Here is an 18,321-nt window from a genome sequence, read left to right as displayed (position 1 = left end):
CAACCTTTCACTTCTCTCCACTCCTATTATGCACCCATTTGCACTGGAACATTGGCCTTCACTCCACTCCCCTTGTTTCCGTACCCATTTTGCTCCACTCTGCTCTTATTTGCTCCACAACAGTTCTGTACTCCCCAGTCCCTTTGTTTCCACTCCCATTTCACTCCGCTTAGCTACCATTTGCTTGGCAGCCCTACAATTCTATCCACTCCCTTTTTTTCTGCTACAATTTCGTTCTGCTCCCATTTTAACTGCAACCTTACAGTTCTCTCCACTCCAATTTTGCACTACTCCCATTCATGCCTAAACATATCAATTCTCCACTCGTTTTGTTTCCGCTCCCAATTCGCTCCGCTCCACTCCACTTTGCTTTGCAATCTTTCAGTTCTCTGCACTCCCATTTTGCTCCGCGCCGCTTCCATTTGCGCCAAAACCTTTATTTTCTCTTCTCTCCCTTTGTTTCTGCTCCCATTTTGCTCTGCTTTCATTTGCGCCGCAGCATTTCGTTTCTCTTTACTCCCTTTGTTTCCGATACTATTTTGCTCCACTCCGCTCCTATTTGCACCGCTACATTTCTGTTCTCTCCAGTCCCTATTTTTCCGCTCCCATTTCATTCATTTCCGCTCACATTTGTGCTGCAACCTTTCAGTTCTCTCCTGTCCTTTTCTTTCCACTCCCATTTCCCTCCGCTCCGCTCCCATTTGCGCCGCAACCTTTCATTTCTCTCCACTGCCTTTGTTTCCGCACCCATTTCGCTCCACTTTGTTAGTATTTGCGCGGCAACGTTTCTGTTCCCTCCAGTCCCTTTGTTTCCACTCCCATTTCACTCCGCTTCGCTCCCATTTCGCTCTGCTCCCATTTGCGTAGCAACCTTTCATTTATCTCCTCTCTCTTTGTTTCCGACACTGTTTTGCTCCACTCCGCTCCTATTTGCACCGCTACATCTCTCTTCTCTCCAGTCCCTTTGTTTCCACTCCCATTTCACTCCGCTTCGCTCCCATTTCGCTCTGCTCCCATTTGCGTAGCAACCTTTCATTTCTCTCCTCTCTCTTTGTTTCTGCAACTTCTTAGCTCCACTGCGCTCCTATTTGCACCACTACATTTCTCTTCTCTCCAGTTCCTTTGTTTCAGCTCCCATTTCGTACCTCCCAGCTCTGATTTTTGCGGCAACCTTTCAGTTCTCTGCACTCCTATTTTGCTCCGCGCCGCTCCTATTTGCGCCTCTACCTTTCACTTCTGTCCACTGCCATTTTACTCGGCTCCTATTCTCACCTAAACATTTCAATTCTCCACACATTTTCTTTCTGCTCCCATTTCGTTTTGCTCCACTCCTACATGCACCGAAATCTTACAGTTCTCTGCACTCCCATTTCACTCTGCCCAGCTTCCATTTGCGCCACAAACTTTCTTTTCTTTTCTCTCCCTTTGTATCCACTCACATTTCGCTCCGCTCTCATTTGTGCCACAACCTTTCAGTACACTCCATTCCTTTCATTTCCGCTCCCATTTCACTCTGCTTTCATTTGCACTGCAACCTTTCAGTTCTCTCCTCTCCCATTTCGCTCCGCTCCTATTTGTGCCGCAACATTTCTGTTCTGTCCAGTCCCTTTATTTCTGCTCCTATTTCGTTCCGCTCCGCTCCCATTTGCACTGCAACATTACTGTTCTCTCCACTTCCATTCTTTCCGTTACATTTCGCTACGCACCACACCCATTATCGCCACAACCTTTCAGTACTCTCCACTCTGATTGTTTTAGCTACCATTTCACACCATTTTCTTACCATTTGCGCTGCAACCTTTCACTTCTCTCCACTCCCATTACGCACCCATTTGCACTGGAACATTGGCCTTCACTCCACTCCCCTTGTTTCCGCTCCCATTTTGCTCTACTCTGCTCTTATTTGCTCCACAACAGTTCTGTACTCCCCAGTCCCTTTGTTTCCACTCCCATTTCACTCCGCTTAGCTACCATTTGCTTGGCAGCCCTACAGTTCTCCCCACTCCCTTTTTTTCTGCTACAATTTCGTTCTGCTCCCGTTTTAACTGCAACCTTACAGTTCTCTCCACTCCAATTTTGCACTACTCCCATTCACGCCTAAACATATCAATTCTCCACTCGTTTTGTTTCCGCTCCCAATTCGCTCCGCTCCACTCCACTTTGCTTTGCAATCTTTCAGTTCTCTGCACTCCCATTTTGTTCCGCGCCACTTCCATTTGCGCCAAAACCTTTATTTTCTCTTCTTTCCCTTTGTTTCTGCTCCCATTTTGCTCTGCTTTTATTTGCGCCGCAGCATTTCGTTTCTCTCCACTCCCTTTGTTTCCGATACTATTTTGCTCCACTCCGCTCCTATTTGCACCGCTACAGTTCTGTTCTCTCCAGTCCCTTTTTTTCAGCTCCCATTACGTTCATTTCCGCTCACATTTGTGCTGCAACCTTTCAGTTCTCTCCTGTCCTTTTCTATCCACTCCCATATCACTCCGCTTAGCTCCTATTTGCGCTGCAACTTTTCAGTTCTCGCCACTCTATTACTTTACACTCCAATTTCGCTCCACTTTGCTCTCATTTGTGCTACAACCTTTCAGTATTCTCCATTCCTATCCTTTCTGCTCCCATTTCACTCAGCTCCCATTTGCGCCGCAGCATTTCTGTTCTCTCTACTCCCAATTCGCTCCGCTCTGCTTTCATTTGCGCCAAAACCTTTCAGTTCTCTCCTCTCCCTTTTATTTTAGCTCCCATTTTGCTCAGCTCTGCTCGCATTTGCGCCACAACCTTTCAACACCAGAGGATCCATCAATCGCAATGGTCCTGCCCAATCCAGCTCTCTACCTACCTTAGAAGTAGATAAGGTCCCTGTAGTACATGTGAAGAACATGTTGGGAAAAGCTGTTTGGGTTCTTCCAGCTTCTGGAGAGGGCAAACCTCTCCGTGGAACTGTTTTTGCTCAGGGACCTGGGTCTACCTGGTGGGTGATGCAGAAGAATGGGGATGTTCAGTGTGTACCACAAGGGAATTTGATGTGGGGACAGCGCCCTTAGTAATTCTATTACTATGTATATATTTATATATGTATGTTGTATGTGTTTGTATTTAATGCTTGTTAATCATTGTTTCTTTATGTATATATATATTAAGCATGATGTAATGATGTTGAATAAGGGGTGGAATGTCATGGTTTTATGATTTTTGGTGCTGGTATTCCACATCATAACATCATGTAGTGCATTTAGAGTTAAAGAGTTAATGTTCCAGCTCCGTGGATCATCGATAGTTCCAGGTATGCCTGTCTCAGAAGAGAAGAAGAACTACATTCCCCAGAGGACTTCGCGATGCTTTGCGTTCTTACGTGTTTACGCTCAGAGGGAAAAATAAAAACTGTCTGCAGTCACGGGACTCTCTCTTCCCTTCGGGACCGAGCTCGGCAGTGGGTGTTTGTTGCAGCCGTCCACCTTCAGCGTTAGCGTAAGGCCTTCGGTTTATCGGACACTCTCTCTCTTGCTCATTTTATTTGATTCATTTGCCTCAATTCCAATTATATTATATTATATTGTGTTATTTTCCATTCTGATATCTTATTTAGTAAATTAGCTTTCCTCCTCAGATCGTTGCTGCTGTTTTGTTCCTAGGCCCATCTCCCTTCTCCTTTTTCCCTTTTTCCCTCCTCCCCCTTCCCTGGGGTGTGGGCCCGTGGGTCCCCTGCCTCAATTGTCACGGTACCGGGTCAAACTGTCCCGCAAACCGCTGACATTTTTGGCGCCCAACGTGGGGCAAAACTAGCTGCCTTAGCCGGACAGAGACATACTTTTAGAGTGAATCTCTGTCTTTTGTTAGGAAGCTTATCTGTACTGCAAGTCCTGTACGGCAAAACACGACCTTGAACTCCCGGCGTACTGCCAGTTCTCCTGGAATATTTGTAAACTTTTCGGGTGCTGCCAGCTTGTTTGAGTAAAAGAAAAAAAATGATTTTACTGTTTCTGTTAAAACTGCCCTTACAGGGATTGTATTTCATTGCTTTTTCCCTTTTAATGCTCAAAACGTACTGGAACTTGGTTAAGCTTGCCAGTCTGACTTGTGGAGCCTGGTCCCTATATGACAAACTAAAAGCAGTGATGGTTGCATCTACCAGATACCTGGGCACCCCGGCTGATGTAACAAACGATACCATGTTAACAAACCAAACAATATTTGAATGTGTGTCCAGGTTCTCCTCTCAGTTCCTTATGAATTTTCAAGATTACAGCTTAGGGACTATGTTAACGATTGGGATATTAGTTCTCCTGAACGTACTCTCTGTAATAGGATTTTACATCGCATGGAGGAAGCTTTTCCCAGAAACAGAGAATGCTGAATGGCAGAGAAAGTGGAGAGTTTTAGGAAAGAAATCAGAAGCATTGGGTCCACTGGTGCCATGGGATTTTACTCCTGAACACTTGCAGGATCCTGAAGAGCTAGGCCTGTATCTGAGTAATGGGTGTTGTGGCTCAGAAAGATCTGAGGTGGAACAGCTTATCTGGGGCTTGGCTTATGCTTACTGAGGTATATATACTGTTCTGGAGAGAGAGAGTGTCCAATCTGAGGCTCAGACCAAAGAGGAAAACCTCCCAGGCACATCTGACCAGCCAGAGAAAGCACCGGTATCAAAGTCGATTGCCCCGGTGGAAGGCCAGAAATGGAAACGTGTGTCCTCACGTCTAGAACGCAAAGAAGAGGTGGTGAAAGAAGAGGAAGATCCAGGCGAGGGGGGGTCCTCAACACCACCACCACCAAGAAAGGCAACAAAGAAAAGTGAGAGGCATGGACATAGTGATGATGAGGATGATGAGAGAGTCAAAGTTACCACGTTTCGTCGACCCATGAAAATGTCTGAGATCCAAGGCTCAAGAAAGTTTATTCGACGTCCGGATGAGAGTATTGTCACTTGGTTGCTTCGGTGTTGTGACAACGGGGCCAACAGCGTGTCCCTCGACAGTAACGAAGCTCGCCAACTAGGAAACATTGCCCGTGACCCAGCTGTTGACAGAGGGATCAGCAGGTATATGGATGGAATCTGCAGCCTCTGGCAACGAATGTTAGTAGCTGTGAGGGAAAGATATCCCTACAAGAGTGACCTGGCACCTAAAGTGAAAAGATGGAAAACTATTGAGGAAGGCATCCAGTATTTGAGAGAAACAGCTGTGGCGGAAATGCTGTATGATCCCACGTTTGATCCTGAAGATCGGGACCATGATCCAGAGAAAGTAAGGAGTACACCCGAAATATGTCTGAAGCTTTCAAAAACAGCACCAGAAAGGTACGCTGGTACACTAGTGACAACATTCAACAGATATGAGGACCAAGACAGAAAACCCCCAGTTTTTGAACTGATTCTTACAATTCAAAACTTTGAACAAAAATTTCCGCCATCACACGCTTCCATTTCAGCCATATCAAGGTTAGAAGTACAGATGGAAGACGTGTTAGAGAAAGTATCCCGACTGATTGATAGGGTTGAAAAGATTGCAGCTTTAAGAAGCAAACGCCGTCCTGCTCGAGCAAATGACAGCACTAAGTACATGTCACGTGCGGCTCTGTGGAGTTACTTACGTGAAATTGGAGAAGATATGAAGGAATGGCATCAAAAACCCACTCCTGCACTGCGAGCACGGGTGAGAGAATTACAACACAGACCAACGACCAGTGAAGTTGTTCCTGTCACTACAGGTAACCAATAGAGGGGCCCTGCCCTCAGCCAGAGGAGGGAGAGGGATAATAGAGTGTATTGGACTGTGTGGATTCGGTGGCCTGGCACATCAGAACCACAAATATATGAGGCACTGGTGGATACTGGTGCACAGTGTACTCTAATGCTTTCGAGTTATAAAGGTACAGAACTGATCCATATCTCTGGAGTGACTGGGGGCTCTAAGGAATTGTCTGTGTTGGAGGCAGAAATAAGCCTCACTGGTAAAGACTGGCAGAAGCATCCTATAGTGACCGGACAGGGGGCTCCATGCATACATGGTATAGACTATCTCAGAAGGGAGAACTATAAGGATCCCAAGGGGTACCGATGGGCTTTTGGAATAGCTGCCGTGGACACAGACAACATTAAGCAGCTATCTATTTTACCTGGCCTGTCAGAAGATTTCTCTGTTGTGGGGTTGCTCCAAGTGGAAGAGCAACAGGTACCAATTGCTACAAAAACAGTCCACAGACGGCAGTACTGCACCAACAGGGATTCCTTGCTCCCCATTCATAATTTGATTCGTCAGCTAGAGAGACAGGGAGTGATCAGCAAAACTCACTCACCGTTTAACAGCCCCATATGGCCGGTGGGTAAAGCCAGTGGAGAATGGAGGCTGACGGTAGATTACCGTGGCCTGAATGAAGTCACACCCCCACTGAGTGCTGCTGTACCGGACATGTTACAACTCCATTATGAACTGGAGTCAAAAGCAGCCAAGTGGTATGCCACCATTGACATTGCTAATGCCTTCTTTTCAATTCCTCTGGCCACAGAATGCAGGCCACAGTTTGCCTTCACCTGGAGGGGCGTCCAGTACACCTGGAACCGTTTGCCCCAGGGGTGGAAGCACAGTCCAACCATTTGCCATGGGTTGATCCAAACTGCATTGGAGCAGGGTGGTGCTCCTGAGCATCTGCAATACATTGATGACATTGTTGTATGGGGCAATACAGCAGAGGAAGTCTTTGAGAAAGGTGAGCAGATTATCCAAATTCTCCTACAAGCTGGCTTTGCTATCAAGCGAAGCAAAGTGAAAGGGCCTGCACAGGAAATTCAGTTCCTAGGTATAAAGTGGCAAGATGGACGTCGTCACATCCCAACAGATGTGATTGACAAAATTACTGCCATGTCTCCACCCACCAGTAAGACAGAAACCCAAGCTTTTCTGGGTGTAGTGGGCTTTTGGAGAATGCATGTTCCAAACTACAGTCTCATTGTGAGCCCTCTCTGTCGGGTGACGCGGAAGAAGAATGATTTTGTGTGGGGCCCTGAGCAGCAGCAGGCTTTTGAACAAATTAAGCAGGAGATAGCCCGTGCCGTGGCCCTGGGGCCAGTGCGGACGGGACAGGATGTAAAGAACATCCTCTACACTGCTGCTGGAAAGGAAGGTCCCACTTGGAGTTTGTGGCAAAGAGCTCCTGGAGAGACCCGAGGCCGACCCCTTGGATTCTGGAGTCGGGCGTACAGGGGGTCTGAGGAGCACTACACTCCAACTGAGAAGGAGATCTTAGCCGCGTACGAGGGGGTTCGAGCTGCTTCCGAAGTAATCGGTACTGAAACGCAGCTCCTCCTGGCACCTCGACTGCCAGTGCTGAGCTGGATGTTTAAAGGAACAGCTCCCTCTACCCATCATGCTACTGATGCCACTTGGAGTAAGTGGACTGCACTGATTACACAGCGAGCTCGGATGGGGAACCTCAACCGTCCAGGAATCCTGGAGGTGATCATGGACTGGCCTGAAGGTAAAACGTTTGGAACAATGCCAGCATAGGAGGTGTCATGTGCTAAAGAAGCCCCACCATATAATGAACTACCAGACAATGAAAAGAGATACGCCCTGTTCACAGATGGATCGTGTCGCATTGTGGGTAAGCACCGCAGATGGAAATCTGCTGTGTGGAGCCCCACACGACGAGTTGCAGAGGCCACTGAAGGAGAAGGAGAATCAAGTCAATTTGCCGAGGTAAAGGCTGTCCAGCTGGCCTTAGATATTGCTGAACGAGAGAGGTGGCCTGTGCTTTATCTTTACACTGACTCATGGATGGTGGCAAATGCTTTATGGGGGTGGTTACAGCAGTGGGAACAAAATGGTTGGCAACGGAAAGGTAAACCTATTTGGGCTGCTGAACTGTGGAAAAACATTGCTGCCCGAATAAAGAATATGGTTGTAAAGGTGTGCCATGTAGATGCTCATGTTCCTAAGAGCTGGGCAAATGAAGAGCAGCAAAATAACCATCAGGTAAATCGAGCTGCCAAAGTTAAGGTGGCTCAAGAAGACTTGGACTGGCAACACAAAAGTGAATTATTTCTAGCTCGGTGGGCCCATGAGACCTCGGGCCATCAAGGAAGAGATGCAACATATAAATTGGCTAGAGACCCAAGAGGTGGACTTAACTATGGATGCCATTGCACAGGTTATCCATGACTGTGATACATGCGCCACAATTAAACAAGCCAAGAGGATGAAACCTCTTTGGGAGGAAGGGCGATGGCAAAAGTATAAATATGGGGAGGCGTGGCAGGTTGATTATATCACCTTGCCACGATCTCGCAGTGGTAAGCGTTATGTGCTCACCATGGTAGAGGCAACTACTGGGTGGCTTGAAACATATGCAGTACCCCATGCTACCGCCCGGAACACCATCTTAGGGCTCGAGAAACAAGTCCTATGGCTACATGGCACTCCAGAGAGAATTGAGTCAGATAATGGGACTCATTTCAAAAATTCCCTTGTAAATACTTGGGCCAAAGATCATGGCATCGAGTGGATTTATCATATCCCCTATCATGCACCAGCTTCTGGTAAAATTGAAAGGTACAATGGGTTGTTAAAAACAATGTTGAAAGCAATGGGTGGTGGAACATTTAAGCACTGGGAGAAGAATTTGTCAGAAGCCACGTGGTTGGTCAACACCAGAGGATCCATCAATCGCGATGGTCCTGCCCAATCCAGCTCTCTACCTACTGTAGAAGGAGATAAGGTCCCTGTAGTACATGTGAAGAACATGTTGGGAAAAGCTGTTTGGGTTCTTCCAGCTTCTGGAGAGGGCAAACCTCTCCGTGGAACTGTTTTTGCTCAGGGACCTGGGTCTACCTGGTGGGTGATGCAGAAGAATGGGGATGTTCAGTGTGTACCACAAGGGAATTTGATGTGGGGAGAGCGCCCTCAGTAATTCTATTACTATGTGTATATGTATATATGTATGTTGTATGTGTTTGTATTTAATGCTTGTTAATCATTGTTTCTTTATGTATATATATATTAAGCATGATGTAATGATGTTGAATAAGAGGTGGAATGTCATGGTTTTATGATTTTTGGTGCTGGTATTCCACATCATAACATCATGTAGTGCATTTAGAGTTAAAGAGTTAATGTTCCAGCTCTGTGGATCATCGATAGTTCCAGGTATGCCTGTCTGTGAAGAGAAGAAGAACTACATTCCCCAGAGGACTTTGCGATGCTTTGCGTTCTTACGTGTTTACGCTCAGAGGGAAAGATAAAAACTGTCTGCAGTCACGGGACTCTCTCTTCCCTTCGGGACCGAGCTCGGCAGTGGGTGTTTGTTGCAGCTGTCCGCCTTCAGCGTTAGCGTAAGGCCTTCGGTTTATCGGACACTCTCTCTCTTGCTCATTTTATTTGATTCATTTGCCTCAATTCCAATTATATTATATTATATTGTGTTATTTTCCTTTCTGATATCTTATTTAGTAAATTAGCTTTCCTCCTCAGATCGTTGCCGCTGTTCTGTTCCTAGGCCCATCTCCCTTCTCCTTTTTCCCTTTTTCCCCCCTCCCCCTTCCCCGGGGTGTGGGCCCGTGGGTCCCCTGCCTCAATTGTCACGGCACCGGGTCAAACTGCCCCGCAAACCGCTGACAACTCTCCATTCCGTTCTTTTCCACTCCCATTTAACTCCGCTTTGCTCCCATTTGTGCCGGAACCTTTCAGATCTCTCCACTCCCTTTGTTTCCGCTCCTATTTGGCACCACTCCACTCGTATTTGCCCCACATCATTTCTGTTCTCTCCAGACCATTTTTTCAGCTCCCATTTCACTCTGCACCACTTTCATTTGCGCCAGAACTTTTCAGTTCTCTCCTCTCCTTTTGCTTCCACTCCCATTTCGCTCTGCTCCCATTTGCACTGCAACCTTTCATTACTCTCCACTCCCTTTGTTCCAGCTCTTATTTCGGTCCATACCGCTCTTATTTGTGTGGCTAACTTTCAGTTCTCTACACTCCCATTTCCCTCTGCTCCTCTCCCATTTGCGCTGCAACCTTTCAGTTCTCTCCTCTCTCTTTCTTTCCGTTCCCATTTCGCTCTGCACCTCTCCCATTTGTGCGACAACCTTTCAGAACACTCTACTCCAATTGTTTTTGCTTCCGTTTCACTCTGTTTTGTTCCCATTTGCACTGCAACCTTTCAGTTCTCTCATCTCCCTTTGTTTCTGTTCCAACTTTGCTCCGCTCAATTGCGCTGCAAGATTTCTCTTCTCTACCCTCCCATTTCTCTCCCATTTGCGCCGGACATTTCACTTAACTCCACTCCCATTCTTTCCGCGTCAGTTTTGCTCCACTCTGCTCCTATTTGCGCCACAACAGTTCTGTTCTCTCCAGTCACTTTGCTTTCGCTCCCATTTCACGCCGCTTCGCTCCCACTTATGCCACAAACTTTCAGTTCTCTCCTCTCCCTTTTTTTTCTCATCCCATTTTACTCTGCTTTCATTTGTCCCGCCACCTTTCATTTCTCTCCACTCCCTTTGTTTCCGCTACTATTTCGCACTACTCTGCCCAAATGTGCGCCGCATCATTTCTGTTCTCGCCCGCCCCGATTGTTTCAGCTCCCATTTCGTTCCGCTCCGCTCCTATTTGCGCGGCAATCTTTCAGTTCTCTGCACTCCCATTTCACTCCGCTCCGCTCCCTTTTGCTTTGCAACCTTTCCGTTCTCTCCACTCTCTTTTTTTCCGCACCCATTTCGCTATGCTCCCATTTGTGCTACAACCTTTCAGTACTCTCCATTATTTTCCTTTCCGCTCACATTTCGCTCAGCTCTGCTCCCATTAGCACCAGAACATTTTTGTACTCTCCATTCCATTCTTTTCTGCTCCCATTTCACTCGGCTTTGCTCCCATTTGCGCCGCAACCTTTCACTTCTCTCCACTCCTATTTTGCTCCCATTTGCGCCGGAATATTTCACTTCTCTCCACTCTGTTTGCTTCCACACCCATTTTGCTTCACTCCGCTACTATTCGCTCCGTGACATTTCTGTTCTCTCCAGTCCTTTTCTTTCAGCTAGTATTTCGTTCTGCTCCTCTCCCATTTGCTCTGCAACCTTTCATTTCTCTCCACTCCCTTTGTTTCCGCTCCTATTTCGCACCCTTCTGCTTACATTTGCGCCGCATCATTTCTTTTCTCTTAAGCCCCTTTCTTTCAGCTCCCATTTCGTTCCGCTCTGCTCCTATTTGCGCGGCAAAGTTTCAGTTCTCTGCACTCCCATTTCCCTCCGCTCCTCTCCCATTTACGCTGTAACCGTTCAGTTTTCTCCACTCTCTTTCTTTCCGCTCGAATTTCGCACCACTCCGCTTGTATTTGCGCCGCATCGTTTCTCTTCTCTCCAGACCCTTTGTTTCAGCTGCCTTTTCTTTTTGCTCCACTCCTATTTGCGCGGCAACCTTTCAGTTCTCTGCACTACCATTTCACTCCACTCCTCTTCAATTTGCGCTGCAACCGTTCAGTTCTCTCCATCTCTTTTATTTCCGATCCCATTTCGCTCCGCATCGCTCCCATTTGTGCCACAGCTCTTTAACACTCTCCACTCCAATTGTTTTTACTACCATTTCACTCTGTTTTGTTCCCATTTGCACCGCAAACTTTCAGTTCTGTCCTCTCCCTTTCTATCTGCTCCCATTTCGCTCCACTCCGCTCCTATTTGTGTTGCATCATTTCTGTTCTCTCCAGTCACTTTTTTTTAGCTCCCATTTTGCTCTGTGCCGCTCCCATTTGCACCACAACCTTTCTGATATCACTTCTCCCTTTGCTTCAACTCCCATTTCGCTCTGCTCCCATTTGCACCGCAACCTTTCAGTTCTCTCCACTCTCTTCCTTTCTGTTCCTATTTCGCTTCGCACTGCACCCATTTGCGCCACAGTCTTTCAGTACTCTCCACTCCCTTTGTTTCTGTTCCAATTTCGCTCTGCATTTGTGCTGCAACCTTTCACTTCTCTCCACTCCCATTTCGCTCCCATTTGTGCCGGATCATTTCACTTCACTCCACTTCTTTTGATTCCGCTCCTATTTCGCTCCACTCTGCTCCAATTTGCGCCACAAATGTTCTGTTCTCTAGTCCTTCTGTTTACACTCCCATTTCACTCCCCTTCGCTCTCATTTGCGCCGCCACCTTTCTCTTCTCTCCACTCACATTTTGGTTTGCTCCCATTTGCGCTGGAAAATTTCACTGTTCTCCACTCCCTTTTTTTCTGATCCCATTTTGCTACACTCCGCTCTTATTTGCGCCACAACAGTTTTTTTCCCTCCAGTTCCTTTTTTTCCGCTCCCATTTCCTTCATCTCCTCTTCCATTTTCTTCGCAGCCCTTCAGTTCTCTCCACTCCCTTTGTGTCCACTCCAATTTTGCTCCGCTCCCATTTTTACCACATTTCTGCTCTCTCCACTCCCTTTGTTTCCGCTCCCATTTGCTATCAGTTTTGCTCCCATTCTCGCTGAAACATTTCACTTCTCTCCACTTCCATTTTGCACTGCTCTCTTTCTCTCCAGAACATTTCACTTCTCTCCACTTCCTTTGTTTCTGCTCCCATTTTGCACTATTCCACTCCTATTTACGCCGCAATCTTTCAGTTCTCAGCACTCCCATTTCTCTCTTCGCCGCTAGCATTTGCATCACAACCCTTCAGTTCTCTCCTCTCGTTTTGTTTCCACTCCCATTTTGTTCTCTTCCCATTTGCGCCGGAACATTTCACTTCCGTCCACTCCCTTTGTTTCAGTTCCTATTTCGCTTCACTCTGCTCCTATTTGCGCCGCAAAAGTTCTGTTCTCTCCACTCTCTTTGTATCCACTCCCATGTCACTTTGCTTAGCTCCCATTTGCTTCACAGACCTTCAGTTCACTCCACTCCCTTTTGTTTCTGCTCCCATTTCACTCTGCTTAGCTTCCATTTGCGTGACAACCTTACAGTTCTTACCTCCCCCTTTTTTTCTGTTCCAATTTTGCTTCGCTCCCATTTGCTCTGCAACCTTTCACTACTCTCCACTTTCATTTTACTCCCATTTGCGCTGGAACATTTCACTTAACTCCACTCCCATTCTTTCCGCTTCAGTTTCGCTCCTCTCCACTCCTATTTGCACCACAACAGTTCTTTTCTCTCCAGTCCCTTTTTTTCCACACCCATTTATCTCCACTTAGCTCCCATTAGCGTCGCAGCCCTACTGTTCTCTCCACTTTCTTTTCTTTCTTTTCAATTTCGCTCTGCTCCCATTTGCGCCACAGCCTTACTGTTCTCTCCATTCCCTTTGTTTACGATGCCATTTGCACCTCTACTGTTCACTTCTCTCCCCTCCCGTTTTGCTCTGCTCCCATTCTTGCCTAAACGTTTAACTTCTCTCAACTCCTTTTGTTTCCACTCCCATTTCACTCCATCCACTCCTATTTGCACCACAATCTTTCTGTTCTCTGCAATCCCATTTCGCTTTGCGCCACTCTCATTTGTGCCACTGTTTAAGTTCTCTTCTCTCCCTTTGTATCCTCTCACATTTTGCTCTGCTCACATTTGTGCCACAAGCTTTCGTTTCTCTCTACTCCCTTTTTTCCTATCCTATTTTGCTCCACTCCACTCCTATTTGCACCATAACATTCCTTTTCTCTCCAGTGCCTTTATTTACGCTCCCATTTCGCACCGCTCCGCTCCCATTTGTGCCACAACCTTTCAGTACTCTCCATTCCTTTCATTTCCGCTCCCATTTCACTCTGCTCCCATTTGCGCCGCAACCTTTCATTTCCCTCCTCTCTCTTTGTTTCCGCTCCTATTTTACTTCACTCCACTCCTATTGCGCCTCAACATTTCTGTTCTCTCCAGTCACTTTGCTTCCACTCCGATTTCGTTCCGCGCCTCTCCTATTTGCTCTGCAACCTTTCAGTTCTCTCCACTCCATTTCTTTCCACTCCCATTTCCCTCTGCACTGCTCCCATTTGTGCCGGAACATTTCACATCTCTCCACTTCCATTTTGAACTGCTCCCATTCTCGCCGGAACATTTCATTTCTCTCCACTTACTTTCTTTTCGCTCCTATTTCTCTCCATTTCACTCCTATTTGCACCACTACATTTCTGTTCTTTCCAGTCCTTTGTTTCAGCTCCCATTTCGTTCTGCTCCGATCCTATTTGTTCTGCAACCATTCAGTTCTCTGCACTCCCATTTCGCTCTGCGCCCCTCCGATTTGCGCCGCAGCCTTTCACTTCTGGCCACACCCATTTTGCACTGCTCCCATTCTCACCTGAACATTTCAATTCTCTCCACTCCCGATTTTTCCTCTCCCGTTTTGCTCCACTCGGTTAATATTTGCACCACTACATTTCTGTTCTTTCCTGTCCCTTTGTTTCAGCTCTCATTTCGTTCTGCTCCGATCCTATTTGAGCTGCAACCTTTCAGTTCTCTGCACTCCTATTTCGCTCCGCGCCGCTCCTATTTGCGCCGCAGCCTTTCACTTTTCTCTGCTCCCATTTCACTCCCATTCTCGCCTAAACATTTCACTTCTCTCCCCTCCTTTTGTTTCCGCTCCCATTTTGCTCCTCTCAACTCCTATTTGCACCACAATATTTTAGTTCTCAGCTCTCCCATTTCGCTCCGCTCCTTTTTGCACCTCAATCTTTAAGTTCTCTTTTCTCTTTTTGTTTCCACTCCCATTTCACTCCGCTTTGCTCCCATTTGCACCGCAACATATCAATTCTCTCCTAACCCTATGTTTCCGCTCACATTTTGCTCTGCTTTGATCCCATTTGCGCTGCAGGCTTTCTGTTCTCTCCATTCCCTTTCTTTCCACAACCATTTTGCACCACTCCGCTCCCATTTGCAAGGCAACTTTTCAGTTATCTCAGCTACATTTGGTTCCGCACCCATTTTTCTCTGCTCCCATTTGCACCGCAACCTTTCAGTTATCTCCACTCCCTTTCGTTCCACTCCCATTTCGCTCCGCTTTGGCCCAATATGCACCAAAAAATTTCATTTATTTCCTCTCAATTGGTTTCCCCAACCATTTCGCTAGGCTTAACTCCCATTTGAACCGCAACCTTTCAGTTCTCTCCACTCCCTTTGTTTCCACTTCCATTTCGCTTAGCTCCATTCTCATTTGTGCCGTAACATTTCAGTTCTCTGCACTCCCATTTCGCTCCACGTTGCTCCCAATTTAGCCACAACCTTTCTGTTCTCTACAGACCCTTTGTTTCCACTCCCATTTCGCTCCACTCCACTCCCATTTGCGCTGGAACTTTTCATTTCTCTCCACTCCCATTTCGCTTTGCTCCAATGTTATTTACACCGCAACATATCAGTTCTCTTCACTGCCATTTCGCTCTGCTCCACTCCCATTTGCACAGTGGCCTTTCAGTTCTCTCCACTCCTTGTTTTTCTTCTCCCATTTCATTCCACTCCACTCACATTTGCATCGCAACCTTTCCGTTCCCTACAGTCCCATTTCCCTTTGCTCCGCTCCCATTTACACCGCAACATATCATTTCTCCGCACTCCCATTTTGCTCCGCATCACTCCCATTTGCACCGCAACCTTACAGTTCTCTCCACTCCCTTTTTCTCCACTCCAACCCCATTTGTATAGCAATCTTTCAGTTCTTTTCTCTCCCGTTGTTTCTGATTCCAATTCGTTCCGCTCTGCTCTCATTTCTGCCGCAAGCTTTCACTTCAATCCACTCCCTTTGTTTCCACTCCCATTTCGCTCCGCTCTGCTCCCATTTCTGATGCATCCTTACAGTTCTCTTCCCTCCCTTTGGTTCCGCTACCATTTTGCCCCGCTCCCATTTGCACCACATCCCTTCAATTCTCTCTAGTCCTTTTGTTTCTGCTACTCTATTGTTCTTCCGCTCCCATTTGCGCTGCAAACTTTCCATTCTCTCCACTACCTTTTGTTTATTCTTCCATTTTACTCTGCTCTCATTTGCACCACAACCTCTCAGTTCTATCCACTCCCTTTGATTTCGCTACACTCCCATTTGCACCGCAAACATTCAGTTCTCTCTGCTTTCTTTGTTTCCACTCACATTTCGCTATGCTCCGTCCCCATTTCCGATGCAGCCTTACAGTTCTCTCCACTCCTTTTGGTTCCGCTCTTATTTCGTTCCGCTCCCATTTGCGCTGCAACCTTTCAGTTCCCTACAGTCCCATTTCACTTTGCTCTGCTCCCATTTACTCCGCAACATATCAGTTCTCTGCACTTCCATTTTGCTCCGCTCTGCTCCCATTTGCACTTCAGCCTATCAGTTCTCTCCACTCCCTTTGTTTCCACTCCCATTTCGCTCTGCTCCACTCCCATTTGAGCCACAACATTTCAGTTCTCTCCACACCCTTTGTTTTTGCTCCCATTTTGCTCCACTTTGATCCCATTTCCACCGCAATCTTTCAGTTCTCTCCACTTTCGTTGTTTCCACTCTCATTTTACTGCACTCCACTCCTATTTGCGCCTCATCATTTCTGTTCACTCCAGTTCTTTATTTTCAGCTCCCATTTCATTCTGCATGGCTCCATTTGCGCCGCAACCTTTCCCTTGTCCCCACTCCCTTAGTTTCCACTCCCATTTCGCTCAGATCTGCTCCTATTTGCGCCTCATAATTTCTGTTCTCTCCTATCCTTTATTTTCAGCTCCAATTACATTCTGCACTGCTCCCATTTGCGCCGTAACTTTTCCCATGTCCAAACTCCATTTGGTTCCGCTCGCTTTTCGCTCCGCTTCACTCCCATTTGCACCGCAACTATTCAGTTCTCTCCATTCCCTTTCTTTCCACATCCATTTCGCTCCGCTCCGCTCCGCTCCCGTATGCGATGCAACCTTGCAGTTCTCTCCCCTCCATTTGGTTCTGCACCCATTTTTCTCCACTCCCATTTGTGCCGCAACCTTTCAGTTATCTCCACTCCCTTTGTTTCCACTCACATTTCACTCTGCTTCACTCCCATTTGCACTGCAGCCTTTCAGTTCTCTCCAGTCCCTTTGTTTCTGCTAGCATTTCACTCCTCCGCTCCCATTGGCGCCGCAAAATTTCCATTTTCTCCATTCCCTTTGTTTCTGCTCCCTTTTTGCTCCACTTCCATTTACACTGCAAATTTTCAGTTCTATGCACTCCCTTTGGTTCCACAACCATTTCGCTCTGATCCGCTCCCATTTGCGATGCATCCTTTCAGTTCTCCACAATCCATTTGTTTCCGCTCCCATTTTGCTCCACTCCCATTTGCGCCAGAATATTTACCTTCTCAACACTCCCATTTCGCTTTGCTCTAATCCCATTTACACCGCAACATATCTGTTCTCTTCACTGCCATTTCCCTCAACTCTGCTCCTATTTGCACTGCAAACTTTCTGTTCTCTCCACTCCCTTTTTCTATGCTCTAATCTCATTTGTGCTGCAATCATTATGTTTTTTTCTCTCCCTTTTTTTCAGATCCCATTTTGTTCCGCTTTTCTCTCATATGCGCCGCAAACTTTCAGTTCAATCCACTCCCATTGTTTCCGCTCTCATTTTGCTCCGCTTTGCTCCCTTTTGCATTGCAGCCTTTCAGTTCTCTACACTCACATTTCCCTCTCCTCCACTCCCATTTGTGCCGCAATCTTTCAGTTCAATCCACTCCTTTTTGTTTCCACTCATATTTCACTCCTCTCCCATTTGCATTGCAACCTTTCCTATCTCTCCACTCCCTTAGCTACAGCTCCCATTTCGGTCTGATCTGCTCCCATTTGCGCTGCATCCTTTCAGTTCTCTCCACTCACTTTATTTCCGTTCCACACCCATTTGCACCGCAACCTTTCATTTCTGTCCACTCCCTTTCTTTCCACAAGCATTTTGCTCCGCTTCGCTCCCCTTTGATCTGCAATCTTACAGTTCTCTTCCCTCCATTTGGTTCCGCACCCATTTTTCTCTGCTCCCATTTGTGCTGCAACCTTTCAGTTCTCTCCTCTTTCCTTGTTTCCACTCCAATTTCACTGCGCTCTGCTCCTATTTGCGCCTCATCATTTCTGTTTTTTCCAGTCCTTTTGTTTCATCTCCCATTTCATTCTGCACTGCTCCCATTTGCGCTGCAACCTTTCAGTTATCTCCACACCCTTTCTTTCCGCTCCCATTTTGCTCCGCTTCAATCCCATTTCCACCGCAACTTTTCAGTTCTCTCCATTCCCTTTCTTTCCGCAACCATTTCGCTCCTCTCCACTCCCATCCGTGATACAACCTAACAATTCTCTCAACTCCCATTGGTTCCGCACCATTTTTTCTCTGTTCCCATTTGCGCCGCAACCTTTCAGTTCTCTCCTCTTCCTTTGTTTACACTCCAAATTCACTGCGCTTTGCTCCCATTTGCACTGCAACTTTTC

Source organism: Cyrtonyx montezumae, unplaced genomic scaffold (assembly GCF_038088225.1).
Source record: "Cyrtonyx montezumae isolate F1298 unplaced genomic scaffold, pur_monq_1.0 scaffold_28, whole genome shotgun sequence".
Lineage (NCBI taxonomy): Eukaryota > Metazoa > Chordata > Aves > Galliformes > Odontophoridae > Cyrtonyx > Cyrtonyx montezumae.
The sequence above is the reverse complement of the archived record's forward strand: the minus strand, read 5'-3'. Positions refer to the sequence as shown.